The sequence below is a fragment of the Tympanuchus pallidicinctus genome, unplaced genomic scaffold, assembly GCF_026119805.1.
Source record: "Tympanuchus pallidicinctus isolate F22 unplaced genomic scaffold, pur_lepc_1.0 scaffold22, whole genome shotgun sequence".
Lineage (NCBI taxonomy): Eukaryota > Metazoa > Chordata > Aves > Galliformes > Phasianidae > Tympanuchus > Tympanuchus pallidicinctus.
Genome location: NW_026294739.1, coordinates 17,413,911 through 17,438,116, shown reverse-complemented (window position 1 = coordinate 17,438,116; position 24,206 = coordinate 17,413,911). Strand labels below are relative to the sequence as shown.

At 39.6% G+C, this 24,206-nt stretch overlaps 1 long non-coding RNA gene across 3 annotated transcripts in view; it reads right to left on the bottom strand.

The window, feature by feature from the left end:
* LOC128082754 (uncharacterized) overlaps window positions 1-24,206 on the bottom strand; it is a 76,259-nt gene that overhangs the window by 2,513 nt on the left and 49,540 nt on the right. For 2 of the 3 annotated variants that reach the window (XR_008207823.1, XR_008207825.1), the window contains 3 exons: window positions 10,765-10,861; window positions 7,912-8,034; window positions 737-892 (listed from right to left, as the gene is read on the bottom strand). This is a non-coding gene — a long non-coding RNA (uncharacterized LOC128082754). Of the gene's footprint in view, window positions 1-736; window positions 893-7,907; window positions 8,035-10,764; window positions 10,862-24,206 lie in introns of all 3 variants that reach the window. The other variant, XR_008207824.1, reaches the window with a different exon arrangement.

Below are 24,206 nucleotides of genomic sequence, written 5' to 3'. Positions count from 1 at the left end.
ATGACGGTCACATCCAGAGCCTCTCTTGTTTGGGCCCTGCTCTACTAAACAGTGTGAAAACAAGGTTGTAAATAATTCCCCCTGTCCCAGAGCCTGTAGTCTGCTATGTTTACAGTACAGATTTCAGGGAAGTAAAAGGACAGTTGAGTTAATTCATCTCAAGCTAACATTCATATGCCTGCTCCGTACCGGAGTGTAATCACGACCTAAGTAGGTAAGACAAGAGAGAACAGATCGGGTACTAAATAAGTGATAGGAAAAGGGAGACTCATAATTCCTCCCTCCACACAGCTGACATGAACGTGGTATTCACAGCAAGAGATCCAGCAGAGAAGACAAGGCATCGAGTGCGAGAAGATGTCAGTCTGAACATCATTCTACCCTTCCTGAGAAATCCTTCAAAGAGACAGGACCACCACAGAGCGATTCCCAGCCCTGCTGGATGTGGAAGCTGCTGGAGGATGTTGCCATAAGGCAGAACATGTGGCTGCCCTGATGCCCAGGGAAGACAGCAGCACTGACTGGCTTTGTGCTGTTTGCTAGTAAAATAGAAAGGTAAGACATATGAAAGGGAAGTTTGTCTAGTAGATGCGACAGTGTATTAGCACCCAGCAAAAACTGAACACTGGTCTGTTTCTTCTGCTGCTTTTACTTAGTCAGTTCATGTTGCTCCATAAATCACATTTCTTATTCAAAAAGAAAAAAAAAGGCAAAAGAAGACAAAAATATTTCTTACCTTTCCTTATGTGGATAACGAGAACTGAGCTGGCAGACACTGGCATGGAAGTGGTCTGACATACAAGTGTGGAGAGAGCAGCATTAAGGAGAATACGCTGTGCACGCCCTGTTTGCTGTTTCTTCCTTGACCAGATGGGGTTTGAGTGAATGCCACCTAATCAGAAGAGAGGGAGAAAAGTAAAGACGTTGTAATGAAAGGTAGACACTGTGGGGACAAAGAGCTTAAAAAAAAACACCTTTGAAATAGTATAAAATTGATACTGTCACACAAACAATTATTTCCCCTCGTACCATCTATTGCTACAGATAAACACTCCTTGCCAACTCCGCACTCACACACCCACTCTCCTGGCCATGTCCCCTGGAAATGCTGCAGTGATAACAGCAGAAAGAAGATAATGCTGGCATTTAAATTTCCAGTTACTCAAATTAGCTGAGCTGCTACTTGCAGTAGAGCAGTAAATACTTAAATGGTCTTATTTTGGGAAGGAATTTCTTGGGACTGTGACAGCTCAGTGCTGCTCTCGGAGCAGGGAGAAGCAGAAATAATCACGTGGTCACTGCTGATCTTCTGCAGGATGCACACTCCTGGGTCCCCAGGACAAGCACGTGCATGGAGGAACCCGTCTTTTGTCACTATATTCCTATGACAGTCACCACCGTAGCACCAGAACACACACATAAGCTTGGTTTAAGGTACCAGCTTAGGTACAGCCAAGATAAAACTCACTGGGGCCGCAATGTTCACATGGAAAGCTGGGTAAACCATGAGGAAATTCTTCACTGAGCTCCATGCTGGGGCAGAGTCACTGTCAGCAGCATGTGAACAAGCTAGCATGAAGGCAGCGTAAGTATATTGTGGCAGTCAAAAGGGATCCTCAGATATCAAGCACTGTGGGACTGGCAATGACAAGGCTGCATGGTCTCTTGTAAAACCGTACATCTAAACTGGTCATACTGTGTATGACATGATAACAAGGAGCAGATGTAGTTTAAGCATTTATATTTTAACTTGAGGGTGGATAAACCTCACAACTGAGAGCCACATACTGACAGTCATAAGAAATGGACTGCATATCTCAGAATACTGAAGGAAAAACTGTGATTCCCTAGCAGAAGATAGTATGAAAGGCAGCAATGCACTGCGTGATTCCATGTTTCCTTCAGAGTAGTGTCAGTGAGCAGCATTGTCCCCAGACTACCAACAGGTGGGAGAGCAGAGGGCCCACATACATGTCCCCATTGCAAACACAAAAAGGAACCACCTGCTGCTGCTTCTGTTGGTAAGCTGGCAAATACCCAATAAACACACAGACCTTGCCGGCTTTCCCCCATGTTTTCTGGGGGAAAAAGTAACAAATGGACAATGGTGGATACAAAACATAATGGCAGTTCTACATGTGAACATTTTCGCTCCATCAATTAGGTAAAATTGATGCATGCTTTATGACACGTTGAAGTATTGTGACAACTCAGACAACACTGCAGAGCACAGATAACTTCAGGGTCTGTAAAATGGTTTGCATATGCATAGCTTAAGACCATACTTCAAGCAGCGTAATAGAAAATTATAAAGTGATTTTTAATAGCATAACCTGTAATTTATATTTCATTAACTACTCAAGTTGAATTTTGATACTCTAAAAGTACATTTTTTTCAGCTTTTACTTTCAGCAATCATCAATTTTTTTTCTGACAAGTGGCACGTCTAATTCAATGGCTTTGGTCCCCTGTTTTTAAATAATATTCTGTTTTCCAGAATACCAGTATGACTGTATGTAGACATTTTTTAAAACAACCTAGTGACAGCAATTTCAATCAAAAATGAGAAAAAAAAATAGAAGACTTTTTTTTGTTGTTTTTTTTTAAGCACTATGAATAACAGTAACTGCAGCAAGTCAGAAACGAGAAAGGCAAAGCCAGTACTGGGGTACTTTGGCTTCATTCATCCTGAAGTTTGTTACTTGCAGAAGAATTACATGGGCCCTATGTATAGAAGTTAATACTGCAGTAGATCACCATTGCCATCTCCTGGTAAATAAACCATATAACTGTATTCTGAGGCTTTTTCTAAACAGCCATATATTGTACAACTGTAGAGAGATTACACCATAAATAGGCAATAAAGGATTTAGGGTATTTATTGTGAGCCTTTCATTGCATTTTTATTCTTTGCTCACATAAGACCTTTACAAAGAACTGCATTACAGCTGATAAATAGTGGCATTTGTTCCAATGCACTCTTTATGCTGGAAAGAAATACCACTAGTTATGACTCTGTAAATTAAGGAGACGATGGGTATTGTTGAGATTGAAACAAATATCAGGGCTGTTTAAGAAAAATGCACCATAACCAGAACAGATACACTCTCAGAGAGAAGGCATTAGTTTCCAGTGTATTTTGATGAGAAACAAATATGGGACTGCGATGTAGTAGTCACAGCCAAGGCAATGTCAAACAACGCCAAGTCACATCATGAAGTGACAGTAGGGACAATGATAATCTGTAATTTGTTATGGTATTTTTAATCCTTTTATTTTCTCCCTGTTTTCATTGTCCTACCCATTGTTATTCTCTATTCTGCTCCTTCCCACTCGTCTATGCTCCCTTTTGTCTTTCTGCTGCTAAGTGAAGCTGTGTGTGTGTGTGTGTATATATGTATATATATATATATATATATATATATATATACATTAATGTACGCATATAAATAATATCTCCTTTCCTGCTGGGAGAGGTCAGGAGTAGGCTGACCCCAAAGACAGTCTGACAACCCCCCCAGAAGTGCTGCTCTGCCCCCAGCAGCAATAGGTCCTCCCCTTGCTGTGCAATCACTCACAAGCACAGGAGGAAGGACAAGGAGATGTGTCTACAACCCATTACCCCTCAGAGCAGAGGGCAGTTGGTAAATCATCCTTTCAATCAAATCAGTAAACAGAGAGAAATGATATCTAACCAGCAATAAATTTCAGACAAATTCAGCAAGAAGTGACAGACTAGTCAAATACTGCGGTGCTTCTCTCTGCAACAAAGTGATATCCTTTATTTGCAGATGCATTCATACTGTCAGCATTGCCAATTAATAGGACATTGGACAACCCCTTTAACAAGTGTTTGCTTTTTCCCATAGAACAGCACTGAACTTTTTGAAGGCAAGGATGCATCGTGAATCATAAAGGTGGGAAAAGACCTCTATGATCACCAAGTTCAACCAGCAACCCATCCCCACCATGGCCACTGACCTTGGCCCTCAGTGCCGCATGTCCATGGTTCTTAACCACCCCCAAGGATGGTGACTCCACCACCTCCCTGGGGAGGCTGTGACAGTGCCTTGATAGCCTTTTTGAGAAGAAATGTTTCCTAATATGCAGTCTGCAGGAAGAGTGCCTACCTCAGAGCAGCCTCTGCAGTGGTAACAATCCTGTTGTTTTTTCTCCCACCCATCAGCTACACACCCAACACTTCAGCAGATGAGGTCAACTGCCAACCTGAACACAAGGATGATAGATGATAGATAGGGCAGAGGTAATTTAGAGCTGCCACAGTGTCAGAAAGAGTGAAGATTAACTGAAGCTCATAAACAGCTGTGACAAGTGGCAGGGTGTAGACACCTGGAGGAAAAAGAATAGCTTGGAATGAGAGTGAGAAAAGGGTCTTGACAGAATTAAAGAGTGGTCTATTTTCTCATCAGCTTCGTACCCTCATAAGAGGACTCAAGCTTGGAATCACAAAGGCATTACAATCTGGAGTCCCTAGCAGATTACATTTAATGATCTTAATAGCTATTAAGACCAAAAGAAACTAGAAAATACAAGCTGAATATTAGACTGTCCCAGGGGATGTGGAATCAACACGCAGTGCTAATGGCATCCACAGTCGTTCCTATTAGATTGTGCCTAGAAACTTCTCCCTGAAGCACCACTTTAATTATGTATTTATTAATTTATTTTTATTTGCTTTAGCTGTTCTCCACTCTTTATAAACACACGTGCTTCCTAGTGAAAATAATAAAATCATTTCAGTGAGTAAACGGGTACAAAATCTGAGCTCTAATAATGAAAGGGTAGAATTGGTAGCATCCTTTAAAAATGGCAGGGAAAAATACAAATGCCCATACTGTGGAGAAGGAGAAGATGAATACAAACTAGAAACTGAGATATATTATACTTCATACAACTGCAGCTGAAAAAGAACAGCCAAGTATTTGCTGAGAAGAGTACACATATCTTAAGGAAATCTGGGACTAAAACACACTAGCAATAAGTGGAAAATGTGATTCCCACCCCCCTCACCTGTGATGGTGATACCCCCAACCCCACTTCACTTGTTACGTCCACAGAGCCATTCACTCACCGATCACCATCAAAGAAAAATCATTTTACAATATCCAACCAGGCAAGAGTAGGCAATGTGGACACTGCCATCATGGGCTGGCAAACTTTGGACTCGAAAAATGAAAGTTCAGTGATCCTGCACATCAAGTGCGTGTAGTATAAGAGTAGTGAGTGTTGCAGTTAATTGCTGCTGGTGCTGGTTCATGAGCTTTTTGATCTCTGCTTACTTGACAGCACACACATTGACGAATAATGCTTGCTTGTTATCAGCAAGTGTTGTAATCAGTAAAAGGGGATCAACTGAAGGCAGACTCAAGTAACATTTGCACTGCTTCCAGTACTAAATTTCCTGTCAAGAAGGAAATAAACTTTGACTACTGTCTTATATTTACATTGGCTATTTCCTTCCAGGAAACCGTTTGACTTGAAATGCTAGAGTCATTAACAGCAGCTTGACTGGCATCAGTTCCTACAAATCACCCAGCTATAAAACGTAAAGCGCGGGGATTCCAAGAGTCACGACGTTTGCAGCGGTGTGAGAAGAAACGTGGATATCCTCAGCTCTTCAGGGATTATACATGCTGATACATTACAGATATACATATATACGAGAGAGAGCGCACACTGCAGCCTACACTAATAATCGCTTTCCATTTCCAAGGCTATCCATGCATCAAGAAAGGAGAGAAACTCTCTGATCTTTTTTTAATGGTTTTAAGCTCTAAAAATCAGAAGGTGGAAAATATCCCTAAGCAAGTTCTTTGCACAATTCAAGTGAGGGCTGTAAGACTGACCTCCCACTTTCCCCTGAGACTGCATTTTCAGTAATTGTGCTTAAAATATTTCTGAAAGAAAAAGAAGGGGCAGTGAGAGAAGCAATGAAGATAAAATAATATTTCAAAGACTTACTGAAACACACAGATCAGTGCTGACTGTTCATCTTATCTTTCTATTTCACATTTTTGAGGATTGGGAGTTTACTATTATGCACTGCATATTTTCTTTAATGTGCATGGATGGGAAGACAAAGATTCAAGCCTTTGCTTTCCAAAAGGAGGACATTTTAATACAGTCTTTGGGACAGATAAGTCAAAGGTGCATTTGAGAAATGCAGAAAAACAGAATTGACTCTAGTATCTAACAAGACCTATATAGCAGGATTATACTCCATGGCTTACAAGAGTATCGATCTGTGTGTACTCCTCAGTGGTGTTACATTCATTTTAACATTGATCTCCATTTCATTATACCACTGCATCATGCACTCTCAGTGTCATCTGAGTGCCACTCTAAAACTGAGTGTCTTCTGTTGCTGTCAAGTTCTACAAATACATTGCGCAGCTTGCAATTCAAAATATCAATTCCAAAGCCTATTTGTTCACACACATACTCCACATTTAAAGTAATACCCAGGACCTACCATGTCTTAACCTCCAAAGAAAGTTAAATATATAGCGAAGAAGACATCTGTAAATGATTTTGCTTGGAGGAATTTTTTTAATTTTTTTTTTTTTTTTTTTTTTTTTAACTCAGAGCATTGTTTGCGTTGCCTTTCAGAGAAGCTTGAAAATACCATTTCTTTCCCTAACGGCTTCTTTCTATTCCATTTGGAAAACATTGATTTTGCTTTCCCTTGTGATTCTTATGCAGCAGAAGTAAACATGGCTCTGTTTAATATATGTTCAAGTCTGTGCAACGCCATCAAATTCACTACAGCTCTGGGAGGTAAACCAGTCCCTTTGTTGGCTCCTAGTATTGCTACCACACAATGCAAAATACCACCATTCCTAGATGCCCAGAGAAGCTACTGGTTTTGTGGATTTGCTCGTGCATGCTTTATTCCTCAAAGCACATGGCTGGGCACCAGGGCCTCATAAATCCTGATGTCAGCTTTAATAACGTGCTGTTGCTCAGTTGGAGTACAGTTACAGATACAAGGATACATGGTCCAAAAGCTAATTGCACAAACTGTAGTGCATATATACAAGAAAAAAATAGCCATTATACATAATGTATTAACAAATCAATACACACACAATTCTGGGCTTATCACCAAAACCTCTGCTCCATGTTATGCTTACCATTCTGCCACTCTAAGCTCTGCTGTCCTCAGGCTTACAAATATGAGGACACAAGCCCATAAAAACCTGCAGCAGCTGCCTGCAGGGATTGTCTCCTTCCCTGCTGAATGTGTTTTCAAGATCATGTGCAGACTTGTTAGTCCCATAATTCTGGACAAAAGACAACTGATCTTGCAGCCAGATAATAATGCCTTCCTGGGGAGCAGGACATCTCCACACTCATACCTCAGCCATTCCACAATAATCAGCCTTGACTTCATTGTGAGATGTAATTCTGAGTCCTACCCTTTGTACTGTTGAAAAAAGGACAATATTTAGCCATCCGTGTGGAGGAAAACGGCTAGTTTTACCCTCCTGTATGTGTCACAGGAGATGTGAACTTGGAAAAAAAAAAAAAAAAAACACCACCACACACTTCCTGGTCCCCAAATTTTGTCCTTTACAAATTACCTTATTCTGCCTTCATACGAGTCTCCCTTTTTCTTGTCAGTATTTCTACAGTCAACCTATGTTCTCCCAGTCATTCTTCTGCTTTAAAAACAGCAGTGCCACATTTTACTGCTGCCAATCCAAGCCTCAGCACTTCAGCTACTGCATTGTGGACCTTGATCCAATGTATAAAGATGGGAATCTTTCCAAGGACATCCTTAGGCACTGGCACTAGATCAGACACTATATGCAGGGACGAATTTCTCATATCCTTAGGTTAACTTCTAAAAGAAAAAGGCTCTATCCAGCGGGAGAGTTACTTACCAACCTGATATTTTATGCATTGAGCTCCAGAGTGTCGCAAGATGATTTTAAGTATCGCAGCAGACAGAGTCATTTCGTATAATGAGTTAGTTCTTTTAAATTGTTACCTCACTTACCACTGAAGCACCTAATCAGGAAAAGAACAAAAAAAACCACTGTTTATGCACTGCTGTACCACAATGCACTGCTGCTCGCATCTCAAATTCCTTTTCTTTTCTTACAAAGATTAGACCTCAAGAAAAACGGAGCGCTTTTGTTTGCATTCACTGCCCTTTTTAATTGAATAGAATAGGAGCTGATAGACTAACACTGCAGGAGACGTTATTTCACTGAAACTGCATATAAAAGATTCAGTAGCTGCGTAAATGTAAACATGGAATTTATGGAAAGGTGTCCATCTTTTTAAAAAGGAATGGACGTGCAATTCTGCCCTGCAGTTTTACAGCATTAACCAAAAAGCTTCATTCCACCTGCAGCAGTTACTGTTGTGGGCATTGGCTCACCATGGATACACTGTCCCAAGCAAAAGCAAATGCTGGCCAATTCCAAAGACACTACTTCAGACACATTCAGTATTTCCTCATTGAGTCTGAAAATGTGTGCAAGGCTACCCACGTAAGGATGGGGGCTTGTGGTGGCTGCATGTTCTGCACTAAGATACTGAATCTGCTAATGCCAATCCAACGTCAAACAACTTGTCACCTCTGCTGGTTAGCAGAGCATCCTTTTCTCTAGGTTGTGAGATGGTGGAACTGAAGAGGAGGAAGAGAAAAAAGGAGATGTCATTTCACAAATGATTCAGTTACAGCATTCTTCTCTCTCTTCCCACTTATTTCTCTGAGTATCTGACAATCGAGAAAGGTGCAATTATCTAAAATGAAGAAACTGCAATATTAAAAGAAATAGACTTTTAGTGGAGAGATTGAACATGAAATTTCAAAGGATCATTCATCCATGTGTTGCTTACATGCTAGAGGTAATCTCTGAAAATCACTAGAGTTATACTACTGGGAAAAGACAGTGATTAATGAGATCCTGCCTCTGAAGGACACATTTTAGGTGAAAAGAAAAAAGTAAAACAGACAAGTGGCATGAGCAAATAAGACTTTCTCTTAATTGTGATCACAGATGGGTTATAGGACCACACAGTGCTGAAAAAACATTCTGAGATTTCATGCTCTTTCAGTTTGTGAATACAGCAAAGAAATGACCAGGCTACACGGTCGTCATAGCAATGTAAACAGTTATTTAAAACACAGGTCTAATGCTGGGGAAAATTGCATAGCCAAGGCTCTAAGCAACAGTATATTGCACAACTAGGTCCTCCCATTCCTACTTTTTAGAAGTCTTAAGTTCTGCTGAAGGAATATAACCGCTTTCTTTCCATCAGCATACAGCCTTTGTGTATGCCTCAACATTTCAACACTTCTTTGAATTTGCAATCTGCCTTCATTTTACTTTTATTACCACTTGTCATCCAACTTAATCCACGGATATCTTATTTCCCCTGACTCCACTATTTCAGTTTCAGAACTCTGCAATTGAGAGAGCTGTCTGAGGGGCTCCAACTGAGCCCTGGAGAAACATACACTCATGTCCCACAATTATGGACTTCATTAAGAACATATTTAAGTGCAGAAATGAAGTTAGGGTGGACATATCCACAAAGATGATCACTGCAAATGAATTAAATCAGTGAAAGCAGCAACAAATCTTTACCAAAATAGTTGCCAGGCTCCATTATGGTACACTCTTCCATTACATTCACAGCTCCCCAGAACTAAAATGACTTTCAAAAGTTAACTCATTAACAGTTATCTTAATAACAACTTTTGGACAATAATAACTGTACAGGATTGCCTGGGTGGACATGGACATCTGCTGCACATTCAGAATCAATGGCTGATGAACTCTCAGCTCTATGTTTGGATGTGTGACACTCTATTATAATAGACAGTCAAGTAGCATTAATTTAACTAATTACCTACTCTTCCACTCTAGCATTCAGCCAAATTAGCTCATGACAGAAGGAAGATGCACAAAGACGAGAGGAGAGAAAGGAGATGCGTAGGAGAACAAACTGAGGGGAAGCTTTCAGCATTTACAAAGCCCTCCCCCAGTGCACCACTAACACTTGTCACCAGAAGAGAGGGAAAGCTCTTTTTCTGGGAAACCAGGGGTCTCCAGTAGTCCTTTGTTTGGGTGCAAACAAGAAGCAATTCAAGTCAACTGATTGGAATTTCCTAGCTATAAGGCCAAATAAAGAAAGGGAGCATTTCCTCCCATGATAACTGCATCCCATCCCTTGGACTGTTGCTTTCCCTTTCCCTCGCAGCAGGTACTGAGAACAATTCTCACCTCCAGCACTGAAGGAAGCAGAGCTTGTTTGGAGAAAGAATTAAAACCAAAGCAAAGAATATCATTACAGCAGTGCTCACTGCTCCTGCTCTTTTTAATGTGGTGCTGGCATTTTCATTATAAACTCATATTTTCAGTTTTTATAACTCAATAATAAAAAGATGCTGAGGGCTAAATATTGGCAAGCAGCTCTGCTTGCCAAAAATGAAGCATTTCCACAGCATGGAGGGAGGGCAAGAGTCTCCATCTCTGCTTATTTCACTAGGAAAGCAACTCTAACATCATCAGTTCTATACCAACAAGCAGCCCCTACCAGAGCCTTTGCACAATGTGCCAGAAGGCTCATGGCCACATGCAGTTGCAAGCAAAGCTCGCAGCTCCTAAGTCCAGAAGAAATCAAAAGATCAAATTTCCCCCAAGCGTCAGGTATGATATTTTCTTTTTGTCTTAGATTTTGAACCAAAAAAAGAAAAAATATATATCCACTGATGCTACTCACCATAGCCCTCCAGGTGTTTAATGGCACTCGTACGAAGCAGAGCCAGTTCTCTGCAGGATGGATGGATCACAGTGCAGGACTGGGAGCTGAGTGCTGCCTGTAACAGAAGGAAGAAAAGCGAGGAATATTGCTAAAGTGACATACACTCTTGTGTAGGGAATAGGAAAAGTTTCATTAAAAAAGAGACAAATAGAACAGCCTCCACTTTTTTCACATTTTCAGATGGAAAGCGTAACTATACATATCCATATATTTTTTAAGAACCCAACTCTGTGACCTTGCTATGACCTTATCACTCTACTGTGATAAAAAATGAAATACAGCGAAATAACATCTAGCAGAAATAACACAAAGACAGAACCGGAAACTGCTGTCACCTCACACCCATTCCCTCTCTTTTCTTACAGCTCAGTGCTCACATCTGCATGAATGGCTCTCAAAGTTAACAGCTTTGTATCAGAACTGTGCTATTTTAGACACGCTATTTATAAGCTGCTTTTTAATGCAAAATTAGAATTTCACAAAAAAACAAAAACAAAAAAAAAAATCACCAAAAACAACAACAAATCAAGATTTTACTAAGAAGAATATCATGCCAGGACAAAAATAAGACAACAAACGCAGGCTATACTTCATCCAAGGCTCTGTCTTGTTAAAGATCTAAGTGGTGTATACATGCCTTTGTGGTGTGATGCAGTGGTTACCATGGAAATCTTATTTTTTTTTAAAGTTTAGTGAAGACAATGCAGTCACACACATAAATAACCTGAGTCCCTGGCAGGCTAAATCGTACAGTGGCAGACCTGAACACATTTACAGGTTGGTTGGTTTGTTTGTTTCTTGTAAGCAGATATTCGACTCTACCAAGTCTTCATTAAGAAAATTTTGTTAGATAGTGATTGTAGTTTTTAATTGCACGTGCTGCTGGCTGATATTAAATTACATAACCTTTGAAGTGTCATAATCTATGGTTCCTGACAAAGTGACCGAAGCTGGGGTAGATGAGAGTTTTCTGAAGCATTTCTTGTGCTAAAAGCTTATATATATTTTTTTATTATTATTTTTAAGTTTTGCAGGAACATCACTGGAGATGTTTATACCACAGAGATTCTTAACAGCTTCAATATCACAATCAGAAATTTAGCTTGGAAAAAGCATCAGCCATAGGCCTGCCTGATGGATCTCATACATATGTGCAAGCCTGGAAACCAGAAAATTCACTTCTGTCTTGATTAAGGGGGAAAAAAAAAAAAGAAAAAATAATATTCTTAAATTTGAATATATATTTATTTTGTGAGAAGTGCTCGATAGCATACAAGTGCCTGCACTGGGCCAGACCAAAGCTCCAGGTAATGCAGTATCTTGTCTCCAGCAATGGACAAAACAAGACAGCCATGAAAGAGTCTCAGCACTGGGCAGACAGGGATGAAATACTCCAGCCAGGCGCTCCCCAGCCTCCAGCCATTTACACTTCACAGACATCCTGGGCAGGCAGTTTCTACTCTGCTCAGCAGCCTCACTGGATTTATTTCCATAAGCTTGTCCTTGAAGCCCAATAACCTTTCAGCTTTCTCAGCATCCCAGGGCAAGAAGTCATAGGACTGAGCCTCTGCAGTAGTCGTTACAATATTGTAATAAATGTAATGCTGCTTTGATGAAAGGCTAAATGACTAACTCAGCTAATGACTGAACAGAAATAATATGCTATGTACAGTCAAAGGTGGGTTTAAAATGCTTGAACAAAATGAATAGAGGAAGTCAGTGAAAGGGCATATTTAGCTGAGTGGCTTTTAGAGGCTCCTCTCTAGTGTAATAGATCATACCTTATGAGCAAGTTCTTGGAGAAACCAGCGACACAGCTCTCAATAAAGCTAATAAACTGAAGCTACTTTCCCTAGCCCTCTTGCTTTGTCACGGACAGAGATTACTACTTGGAATTTTGCAGTGAAAGAATATCATCTCATGTCTTGATTTGCCTTATACTGGACAAACAGGATCTCTCCACAACGATGTCAAGCTCATAAGGATGAATACGGCACCCCCAGGCTCCCACTTATCGTTTAATCCAGTGCACATAGGTGCTGCTCTATTGATGAACAAAAAGACTGTCCCCACTTGAAGATCTGACCACTTTCTATTCATAAAGGTTTGAAAATGAATTTGAAAGTTACACATCTTTCAACATTATGTAACTGAATTTCTATGCAAGCCGTGTGAAATACGGGAAGACAGCCTTTTTTCTGTCCTCACAACGCCTGTCGCCCTGACTGCTGTGTGAGAGATTTTTAAAGAAACAGACCAGCAGAGAATATCTCACTGTTCTGTATTTTATGGGGAGAATAACACATTCCTTCCAACTGTCCTTATTAATTTATAAACAGCCATGATCCTAGGTTGTTCTGGTCATTCCAATTTATGATCAGAATAAAATTACTCTCAATTGAGAGAAAAAAATACCTCTGCTCCAAAGCTTCATAATAAGTGATAAGTGTTCACTGGACCGTAATTATGTCTTTCAATTTCTCCTATGCCATTCCAGTGTTTTATTTATTTATTTATTTTAATATAAGCTTTTTAATTAAGCTTTAATCTTCACAGCACTAAACTAAATTAAAAGTATCTTTATAGTGTTGCTTTGGTAACTAGTAGAAGGAGGAAAATTACCTTATCTGTTTTTTCACCATGTTGCAACTGTAAACATCTCAGTTGTGGTCTTTAATCTGCTCACTTTCACTCAAAAATAAAAATTAAAAAAGCAGCCACACCGAAACCAGTTATCACTGCTGGAGCCATAAAGGGCCCACAGTCCTCCAGCGGGATCTCACTGTGCAGCCAGGAACACTTTGCTCAAGGAGATTTAAATACAAACTAATTAAGCAGGACACAAATAAGGCAGACCTGAGTGAAACAGCAGTATCCATCAAAGGAAGTTCCCACCTTCTTACCCTCAGGTTCTTTCAGCAAAGAAGCTGTAATATGGCAAGTCATATATATAACTTCCATATGAGGTTCTGGAAGCTTCCTGCATATACATGCACATCTTTAAAATCTATCTGCTATTCTGCAAAGTCATTGCCCCGTTTTCTATCTGGACAAAATATCACACAACAAATAGAACCGACCCGATTCATTGCCTAAATATGACCTCATGTTATAAAAGAAACCGGCTAGAGACATGAAAACACCTGCAATAACTGAAAAGTCCATGCAGCTCAAGTATTGAGTTGTGGAATGGGTAAGAGGAAGCAAGTTATTAGACCTTTCTTTTAGTATGATCAGAACTGTGGTAAGCACTCCTCACTTTCAGAAAGAAAAAAAAAAGTTTCAGAAGATCACCTTACAAAATGTTACAAGCCCACAGGACACAGTCGACAGCAGCCCAAGATTCTGCTGCCTCTTTGGGAGCAGCCCTCTGAACTGAGCAGCAAACAGCCATGTCATCACACTGATGTGTGCATCAGCATCATCTGAAGGCACAGCAGGACATCGCGCATCTGTACAGATAAGCTTATCCAGCCACAGGACGTAAAACAGCACACATCCCATTGCCCTGGCTCGGCTGCTGATGCAAATCCTTCCCAGCCAAAATCCTTTCCTCCAGTTCTCATTTGCAAGGAACAAACATCCAGAGCCTGACAGCTTTGGAGAGAGGACAGACTGCAGGCAAAGCACTACGGAAAAACCCATGCATGTGCACAGCTGGCTTTATTAATGCTTAAAAAAACAGAAAAAGGTTCAGGTAATGAAAGGGCTAAAATGTGCAGAAGTCCCCAGAAAAAGCCATTCTACAGCTCTGATTGCAACTTGTTTTGAATTTTCTACTTATTTCCCACTAAATCAACGTGAAACATCAAAGCCCATAAACCTAAGGCATATAATAAAACGTTGTCTAACAGTGACAAAGTCAGCATTCACCAAAGGTACATCTCCCATTTAGAGATCCTAAATCTGAGTCTGAGCTGAGAATGACAGAACAGGCAGCACTGAAATCAAGTTGGCAATTGGTGAAATTTCTGTTTTCCCATTCTGATAGACAACAAAATGGCTGAGAGTTCCAATTCATTTAGAGACGTGAGAAGGATGTCAGAAAAGAGAATATACAGATTAAAGACCTAAGAACTATCAGCCATTGAGTGTAAAAGAAGAAAAAAAAAAGATATTTTATTTTGCACCACCTTTCTTACGATGTGCTGGAAAAACCTTTTTGCTCAAGTCCCGTGCATTGCATACCTGTCTTAATCTCTCCCAAGCAAACCATGGAAAAACAGATTCTTAAACTAAGATTAAATGTTGGCCTCGTAGCATAGTAATTAAGTATGAACTAATTAAGAAAAAAGAAGTCCAGTCATACAGTAATCACAAAGAGGACTTTTCCCCAGTGTACATTACCCCACACATCCTACTTAGAGCCATGTAAGCAGATGAGCTTATCGATCTCACTGAGAACAAATGGAATCTCTTTCTCACGTAATGACTTTTTCCCCTAAGGAACATTTGAATGTAAGGTATATTTAAGCAGCACTTGAGCAAAATAAAATTACTCTGTTCAGCACACAAATTATTTCAACAACATACCTGCGTCTGTAATCAAGCCAGAGGCTGTTTGCTGATTGCTAATTGTTGCCATCATTTTTTTTTCACGTAGGAAGAAACAACAGTCCTATAAGCAAGTGCCAACAATGGTCTCAATGGGTTGGGGTAGAGTGGCCATCAGAAATCAGTCAGGGCAATGGCTGGGTGCCACTGAGTGTGTACTTAGCAAACATAATTATTTAGAACCTCAGTGTGCTTCCATGTGTCCTGGTTATTGCTGCCACTGCGTAAACAGCAAACATAACTCTCGCTGAGCAGGGACCCGGGCTGCAGACTGAGGGCAATACATTAACCTACAACTAAAGTGCTTTCCATCAAGAGCATCCCACAGGATTTGATATGATCCATGAATTATAAGAGCAACAGTGGCAGCAGCTGGATTCCAGCTGTTCACCCACTCTGACAGATGTTCAGGGCCTAAGTTTGCAGCACACTGTATTTAAGCGAGATCCTTTTCCCATCCAATAGAACAGTGATTTCAGAGAGGACAGCCTCGTCTGAGAGCAGCTGAAAAGGCAGAAGTACAGCAACTCAGTGGCTAAGGCAGCTCCCCAGATATTTCTTCTATAGCATACACTCAGCAATTAGACATCCCCATGAAAGGCAGAAAACTAACACTGGCATTGGCCTTCATGGAGAAGCATCTCTCTTCTGCTGTATGTTAGCATCCCACAAAACATGCTTACAATTTTAAAATACTAACCATTGGAAAAAAAAAAAAAAACAGATTTCATATTAATATTTGACAGCCAGACTGTATAGGGAAAGCTTTTCTCTTTAATAAATGTCACCTTTGTAATACTGTCCTGAAAAACTATCCAAGGAAGTGTGTATTTAATACAGTGAGCTCTACTGCATTCTCCCTATTTTCAGTCTTTCCCATAATATCTAATTATCACCTTTTCAGTAATTGAAGAAAATTACTACGTCAATAACATTGCTTTTCCTTTGCTGAAATAATAGAAATCAAGAAGCAAATTCAGGAGAATCCCATTCCTAAGGGGTACTGGATTATCTCTGTCTACCAAGAACTTCTGGACCACGGCCATTAAAAGCTATTCTGTAGATGTTCCATGGTGATGCAAACAAGTTTGGCTATTTGAAACCCCTTGTTCTTTTGCTGCAGACTCTCATTCAGAACATTGTGCTTCCCCTATCCTTAGTTCCCATTTTCTTCTTCTATCCTTCTATTCATAATGCACATAAGTTTATTTTTAGCCCCAATAAAGAAGTCTCTCAACACCATACTTTCATAATTTTTCTCTTCCCAGCTGCTGTATTGTAGGGGAGGTCCTATTAGATACTCACGCGTAGCAGTTTAGTCTCCCTGCAACCTCAAACAACTGTTCCACAAACGTGATACTTTGCCTAGTAAATTATAATGTGATTTTCCTGTTAAATACATTTATTCTGTGAGATAATTGTCAGAAATGTAAGATGGTCATCAAACTCCCCCTTGTAGTTAAGGAGTTTCCAGGCAGAATCACAGATTATTTTGTTGCTGCTGCAGTTATTGTTTTTGCAGTAAAGATAGGACCATCTGTTCTTTTGAAGATGTGCCAAATCAGTTGAAAATAATTCATTCAGGTAGTCAGTGAACCGCAAAAGCTGATGGTTTAAGGATTCAGGGAGGTTTCAACAGGGAACACCAAAGCACTTTGCCCAGCCTAACTTAGATTTTATTTAAACAGGGGCCTCTATGGGGTTCAGAAATGTAAAAGCTACACAAGAACAATCCTCTCATTCTATCTACCTCATTCTCATACAAACCTATTGCAACAAGAATTAACAGCTATATATCATAACTAGCTTACACTACTCAAAGGATAATTATAATAACAATGACCTTAATATTGTCCTGCATGTCAGAAATATGCTGAATGTCCAAGTCATGGCTGTTTCATAGTTGTTTTATTTCACCATTTGTTCCTCTTCTGGCAAAGACCTGCACTGATAGCCATATCTAGCATGAGTATTGATAGCAAACATCTCACTGCTGGGGACAGCTGGGTAGAGCAGTTATAGTGCATCAGAAGAAGAACAAGAAGAGAGCAGGAAGGAAAGACATGTAGAGATGGGATTAGAGCTCTTACGCGTATCTAGAACTCCTTAGTCAGTTTAGACAAGATGGCAACATGCCTGGGAAGTCCTGAGAACACACACAAAAAAAATCTCACCTGAGCCATCCTCACCCATCATCGTTTGTTATGGCCTTCTGAATAAAGAACTGTAAGTTAATATTAGAAGGTATCTGACAAAGAAGAATTTCTGGGGATTTCTCTGCTATGGGTTTTATAATGACAAAGAAAAGTCCACATGAATTTGTGATGTAGTCAGTTAATTTAATATTACTCCCAGCACTGTGAAAGAAAAAATAATAGCTAAATACAGCTTATTTCCTCACCTTTTAAACAGATCAGGATCGTACTTGTTAAGTAACAAAAAGTACGTGGCAGTGTTTTTTATGTAATAGATTGAAAATAACTGAGCACAAACATAACTGATATTAAACAGTGCTTAAAGGTAACAATGAGAAAAGCAAAGAAATAACATGGCATACAACCAAACTGCATTACACCTTCCCAAGCTGTGACAACAGAACATTCATTACGATGTTGTTAAATAGCTATTCTATCAGTAGTGGTAGCATTACAATGCAGTAGCTTAATTAAATGAAATTTCTTTCATCCTTTATTTATTAGATTTTCAGGCCACACAAATGAAAAAAAAAAAAAAGAAGAAGATTTGCAGCTCTAATAAAGTACCGTAATTTCCATATTTCTTTCATATATTAGTAATCTGTTAGCTAATGTGCATTTGCATTTTCTATATTTTAGTCCTGATAGATTGGTATGTCACTGCAAAACACAAAAACAGAGAGCAAATCAAAATATTTACAACATACCATAATTTCCTGTACAGCTTAATGTCATAATTAAGTAACAGCTACGCTTATGAATTAATTTGGTATGTTTGCAGGTCGTGTGGACTTGTGGTTTATTTTAACTACAATTTTCACAAGAGTTATTAGCCACTGTTACAATCCTACATGCTAAAAAAGATTTCAAATAACTTCTCTGTATAACATACTGGATTTGAAAGTTGCTTTGTCTCAGAACTTAGATACAAATGCCTTTTCCTGCTGAATAAAGAACACCAGATTCTCACTTCATGAACTGTGATTCAACAGATATCCTAAATAAAGCCTGTCGATGGTCAAGAACACACTGTTATCTCTACATTATCCTCTCTGCACTTTAAACTATTCTTTTTTAATTTAAAAAAAAAAAAAAAATCTAGATTTCTCTGTATATTTATACTTTGTTTGGTTATCTTTAGGCAGATTGGGATTTGTGTTGCGTGAAATAATCCCACTCAATACAGATAAAGAGGACAAAGGAAGCAGAAGGGCAGAATTCAGCTCATCCCCACTTCCTGCAGCACGATGTGGGGCCACATGCCATATGTTCTCTGTAGAGTGCTGCTTCAGCAAGGCTTTCCTGGGGCTTTGCCCTTTCAGATTTGGGATATGAGTCTCCCACACTGAGCCAGCCCCTGTGCTGTGTGCCCACCTCTTCCCTCTACGCTGCTGCTCAGCCTTTACCTGTTCACCCAAGATACTGATCACCCACCATGAATGCAAAGGGAAAAGCATGCACATTGCTTTTCATATTGATCTTGAGACAAGATACTTGCCCACTAATAGCAAGGATAATGCACACACACAGCGCAGTATTTTGTGGTTTAGAAGTCAAGAAAACTATTTGAGCTTGGCTAGGGCACAAGCTCAGCACAGTCTGAACAGAAGCCTGTTCCCAATGTAGAATTTGGCATTACTTTAGGACTGGCAACTTAAAAATACTTAAATACTCACTGGCAGCAAACTTCTGTTTGAAAGAAGTGGCTCCTCAAGGTACTTGTGGCAGGAAACTAACTACAGAAAATATACAATTTCCTGCTTGAGTGAAGAAAAGATGAGCAATGTATGGGCTGGTATATTAAGTTAGACTGCCTATAAGTTAGTTGAGTTGGTCTCTGGTCTCAGGTTAGGAGAGAAGAATAACAATCCCTGGTTAACACTGGAGAGAAGACGTACTTGAAGGTTTTACGGATCCAACCCCCACTGATTTTTATTCAGGTAACTGTTTCAATAGCAGACAGCTTATTTGTGATCAAGCCCAAGTCTTACACACTGCAACCATGACTGAGGGCTACAGTCCTTTAACTAAAACTGGAGTCATCAGCAGCATCTTAAAAGAAATGGATTCATTTCCAGCCCACATCAATTCCAGTTAAATAAGATTGGCAGCTTAACAACTTCCTGGCTGCATGTAGTCCACAGTTGGCAACGTCAGAGGGTTAATAGGCATTTAATTTCAGTTCAAAAGCATAGTCCAGTAAATGACTTCATCGGGCAACTCTCATTAGTAAAAAATCTACAGCCACACATTCTAAGCAGTAGAACTGATGCCACATTCCAGCATTCTGAAAGTGAGTATGGAATGCCTACACCTCTTTGTATACAAATTGGACATCTCTATTCACAGTAACTCAATGCGAATGCACACACGTGCAAATCAAGGGAACTTTTAACTGAATAGATAATTATGCCATAGGGAAAAATTTAAATTCATCCTGTAATTTGTAACAGTTGCACTTACACAAAATTGACAGCTCTGGCGTAGCAATGACACAAATCAGCATCGATAAAATCATTTAGTTTCAAGAGTGCAAGCAAATACTTAAGGCAGAAATCTAATCAGCCTTTCTCAGAGGACAAATTCCCTTCAAATGCCTTGGGATGTCTTCAAAAGGCATTGAAAATCCATGCCCTTGGAGAAGAGGATAGCAGGAAAAGCTTTTCAATAAACGAGAGCGTCTGCTGAAAAAGGTACGGGCAGCCTAAGTCAGATGTTCTGCAACAATACAAGAAGCGCAACCATGGGACAGACCCCACATGGATTTAAGAGGTTGTTGCTCAGCCATCTGCTAAGCAAATGTTCCAAAAACACATTCATCCATCCCAGCGCAGAAGGGAGCAAGATTGCAGAGAGCTTTTCCACATACGCGAGGAGCAAGCGGGCACGTACCACGGGACTGCCTTGTGCTTTCCAGAGCACCGAGGTTGATTAAGCCTTGTTGGAAAACAGAGCTAAAAGAGGATAATGGAACCTTATGTGCTTTAGTTCCTTACTATTTTCTGTTTGCCAGAGGCTCAATCAGTGTAAATAGCAAGCTTTGTTTGTTACTTTTTTATTTTACTTTTGGAAAAGAAAAAACACCGGTTGCAAAAACATACATTGCATTTTAACCTTAATGATGTTGAGCCCAACACTTTAAAGCGTTCATTTCGCTACCAGTTACCTGTTTTGACCCAACACCTACCTATCACAAGTGCAATTTAGAAAAATACATTATTTAATTAATGTCGTCCATTTGTATGCACAATAACTCCCATTTGTATGCATACAATTCACTCGGTCTGTGGTCTCTAGCTGGCAAATAACACCACTTAACAGCTGTTAAATAGGGTAATCACCTGTTGTTATCCGCAGGTAGCTTTAATTCAAATGTTAATTGCTCTCAGCGCTCTACTTACAAACCTGCCCCAATGTCAAATACCGAGTGTGCTGCACCAGATGGATGGAAGGCTCAAATGGATTGCATTGTCCCTCTGTAGGAAAAAAGCAGAATTATATAGAACTCTGCTTCCCCAGAGTGCCACGAGGAAAGGATGGCACAAGAACTGAACAGCGATTGTCTTTCGGATAGCAAGAATTGTTGGGAAAAGAAATGAATGAAAGGACTGCAAACAGGACGTTAAGAAATTGCCTGAGCTGGTGCTTCAGCTTGCTTACTACGGGAATGGGTTAACGTTCACTGTCTGTGAAATCAAACTGAGAAAATTCAGAAGCAGCTGTTGTAGATGTACACCAAGGTCAGCCAAAGCAGATAGGAAATGAAAAATAAACTGCCTGAGTGGTTCAGATATTTGCAAAAAATCCAACTGGAAATAAAGTCTGATACAGGTAAGCTCATTTTTGAGAGAATTCTTCACAAGGACACACTCAAACATTGCTCTCTTCAGCACAGGTACCTCAAAAGTGCACTGTGCTACTTACTCCTCACAGCAAGGAACTTCCAATTATTTTTTTCTAATTTGTCTCCAGTTTACCCAAGCTCTCTGAAGGCACAGTTTCATGTTGTGCTTAATTTCATCAAGCTGCATGCAGCTGCTAAAAGTGGTGGCTTAATTCTGTTTCCTTTCCCCTCTTAACTCCATTGACACGTCCCTCACCCTTTCCCCATATTAGATTTAATCATTCATCGTGGCTATAGAATGTGACTCACCGATCCGATGGGAAACTAATTTATTTGGAGGCAAGATATATGGGTGACAGTCCACTGCTAGACTGGATTAAGCCTGGCGTGGAACAGTGCCCTGAATTGTCCTGTGTTTTTTGCTGCTATACAGAGAAGTTCCTGGTTGCACAGCTGTAGGCTTTATTTTAGATCCCACGACTGTAAAAGGGCCATTCATTCAGTAATTCTGTCGGATTTTCACACTGTACGAGAATGACTTTCCTGTGGTGCTCACTGAAGGCATGCTTTTTGTAGGGAATAAGGCAATCCATCAGTTGTTTAATAGCAGAATCTCTTTGCTCAGTTTCTACCCTTTGATCTGCTCAGTTTAAATAATTCTGTTAGGTGCCAAAACTCCAGCCCCAACAGCCCACATCTCAGGAGGGTATATGTCTTGCCACTGAAGTCAAGTGTCAACCTCTGGGAGAGATTACTAGCACAGGGCTACTTTTCCTGCCCCCAGTGTATTTCCTAATTAAATAAGTGATAAACATCAACGTAGATGAAATCTGGCTCTGAGAAAGGAATTAAAGCATATAAAAGTCAGGTATTAGATTTGTAAGAGGCACGGATTTTGTTCTAAGCTCACTCCAAAGAGCAGAGCCCTGACCTTGGAGAAAAGGAGCTGTTCAGAATCCCCAAGCATAAATCTCAAAAGAAACGTATGAGGTAGTGCCCAGTTCTCTGATATTGTGCTCATGCTAAAGTGAGGGAGAGATGAAAACTGTGACCTATTAAACCCAGTTGACTTCATGCCTTACTGCATTTCTGTAGTGTCGTAATTGAGCTGAACTTTCAGTAACAACACCTCTGTGAATATTCATTTTATCAACATCAATTATTTCAAACGTCAGGAGGAAAGAACTCTTTGAATAGTTACGACTCAATTTAACGTATATTTCATTTTGAGGACTGTTTTTTGTTTTGCTTTCTATCTATTGCTTGCAGGAAGAGGAAAAAAGGGACTGTTTCATCCTCACAGCAAGTGCTAATGTATGGATTATTCTTCCAGATTTTTCTAGAAATGAGTCATGACAATGCACAAGTGTAAACACAAACTTTTTCAAGAGAGGAAACGAAAGTATATATCCCACTGTGTGGGTAGTTTTCTCCTTTCTGTTATTGCACGTTCAAAATATCGGCGGGCACCACGCAATCCCAACCTGCGTGACAACTGCATTATGTCTGATTCTCTTTCAGACGGAGAATAGAAAAATAAAGGAGGAAAACATAGCTGTAAAGTTTTGCATAAAAATAGTTATGTGTAAAAGCATATTTTAAATATAAAAAATATATGTTTACTCAATCTTGCGTGACAAAACATCCAGAAAGCTGAGTAGATAAATAAATGCAACGCTTAGTCTGCAAGTTCAAAACCAATCCACATTACCATTTTATTTGATCAAAACTTGAAAACATAATAGTCTACTTATTTCTTTAATTTAATATTGACTGTATTACCAAAAAGAAGCCAAAAATCCTAGAGATGTCTTTTTTGTTCTTTTTCATGAAAAGGTACATAACTTCGTTTTTCTTCCCAAAGATCACACCAAAGATACCATTAAGTACATTCCACTCTGAAACCATTAAATAGAACAATTTAGTCTTCCATCACTAATACTAAAAGATTAAAGATGGCTTAAAGTAAAGATATGAAGAGATGGGAAAAGTCAAACCTTTGGGACAAACCACGGCTTTTAGTCATTTTAGTCATTTCAGTCATTCCTGAAGTCACAACTCATTTTGTTATGATTTACATTAAGCTTCTTCTATCATTTGTATTACTGCACAAATTAAGAGCCTTACTCATACCCTTCCTTTTCTCCTACAGGTTAAGTTCAATGATTACTTTGGCTTATACTGAAGTCACGTAGTTAGTATTATTCATTCAGGACATAAGCTCATTGGAGAACCCAATGCTTTGAAAGTCTGTTGATGGTAATTTTAATTCCAGAAACCATCAAGCTGTGTCATGCAGAATGTGACACAACTATTAAACAACGAAGATCGTTTCTCTATGCTATCAATCAGACCCATATTTTGTTTCCCTAGAGTCACACAAGGAAGAATGCATCAACTTTGAGAAAATCTGACAGAAAGACGAAAAGTGGAAGTTTCAAAGCAGGCTTCTCTCAGGATCCTCTATTTTTCATGCTACTAGAGATTAATTAACACTCACCAGGTTCAGGGTCGTTCTTGGCAAGGAAACAATGGTGAAATGCAGAATACAAAACTACCCTGAAACAGCAGACTGGACCTCCACCTTAACCAAGATCTGATACTCTGTGTAGAAATGAGGCTATGGGCACAGGCGTTAGGTCAAATGATTATTTTCCATTTACCCACACATTTGCAGAATACTAATATGAAGCTGAAAGATGATTAAATACATAAATAGGAAGGCACAACCTGAGAGCTCGGTACTGATGTTCCCTAAGAATATTGAGGGCGATGAAAGACATTTCAGGGTGAAAGATCATTCTGCC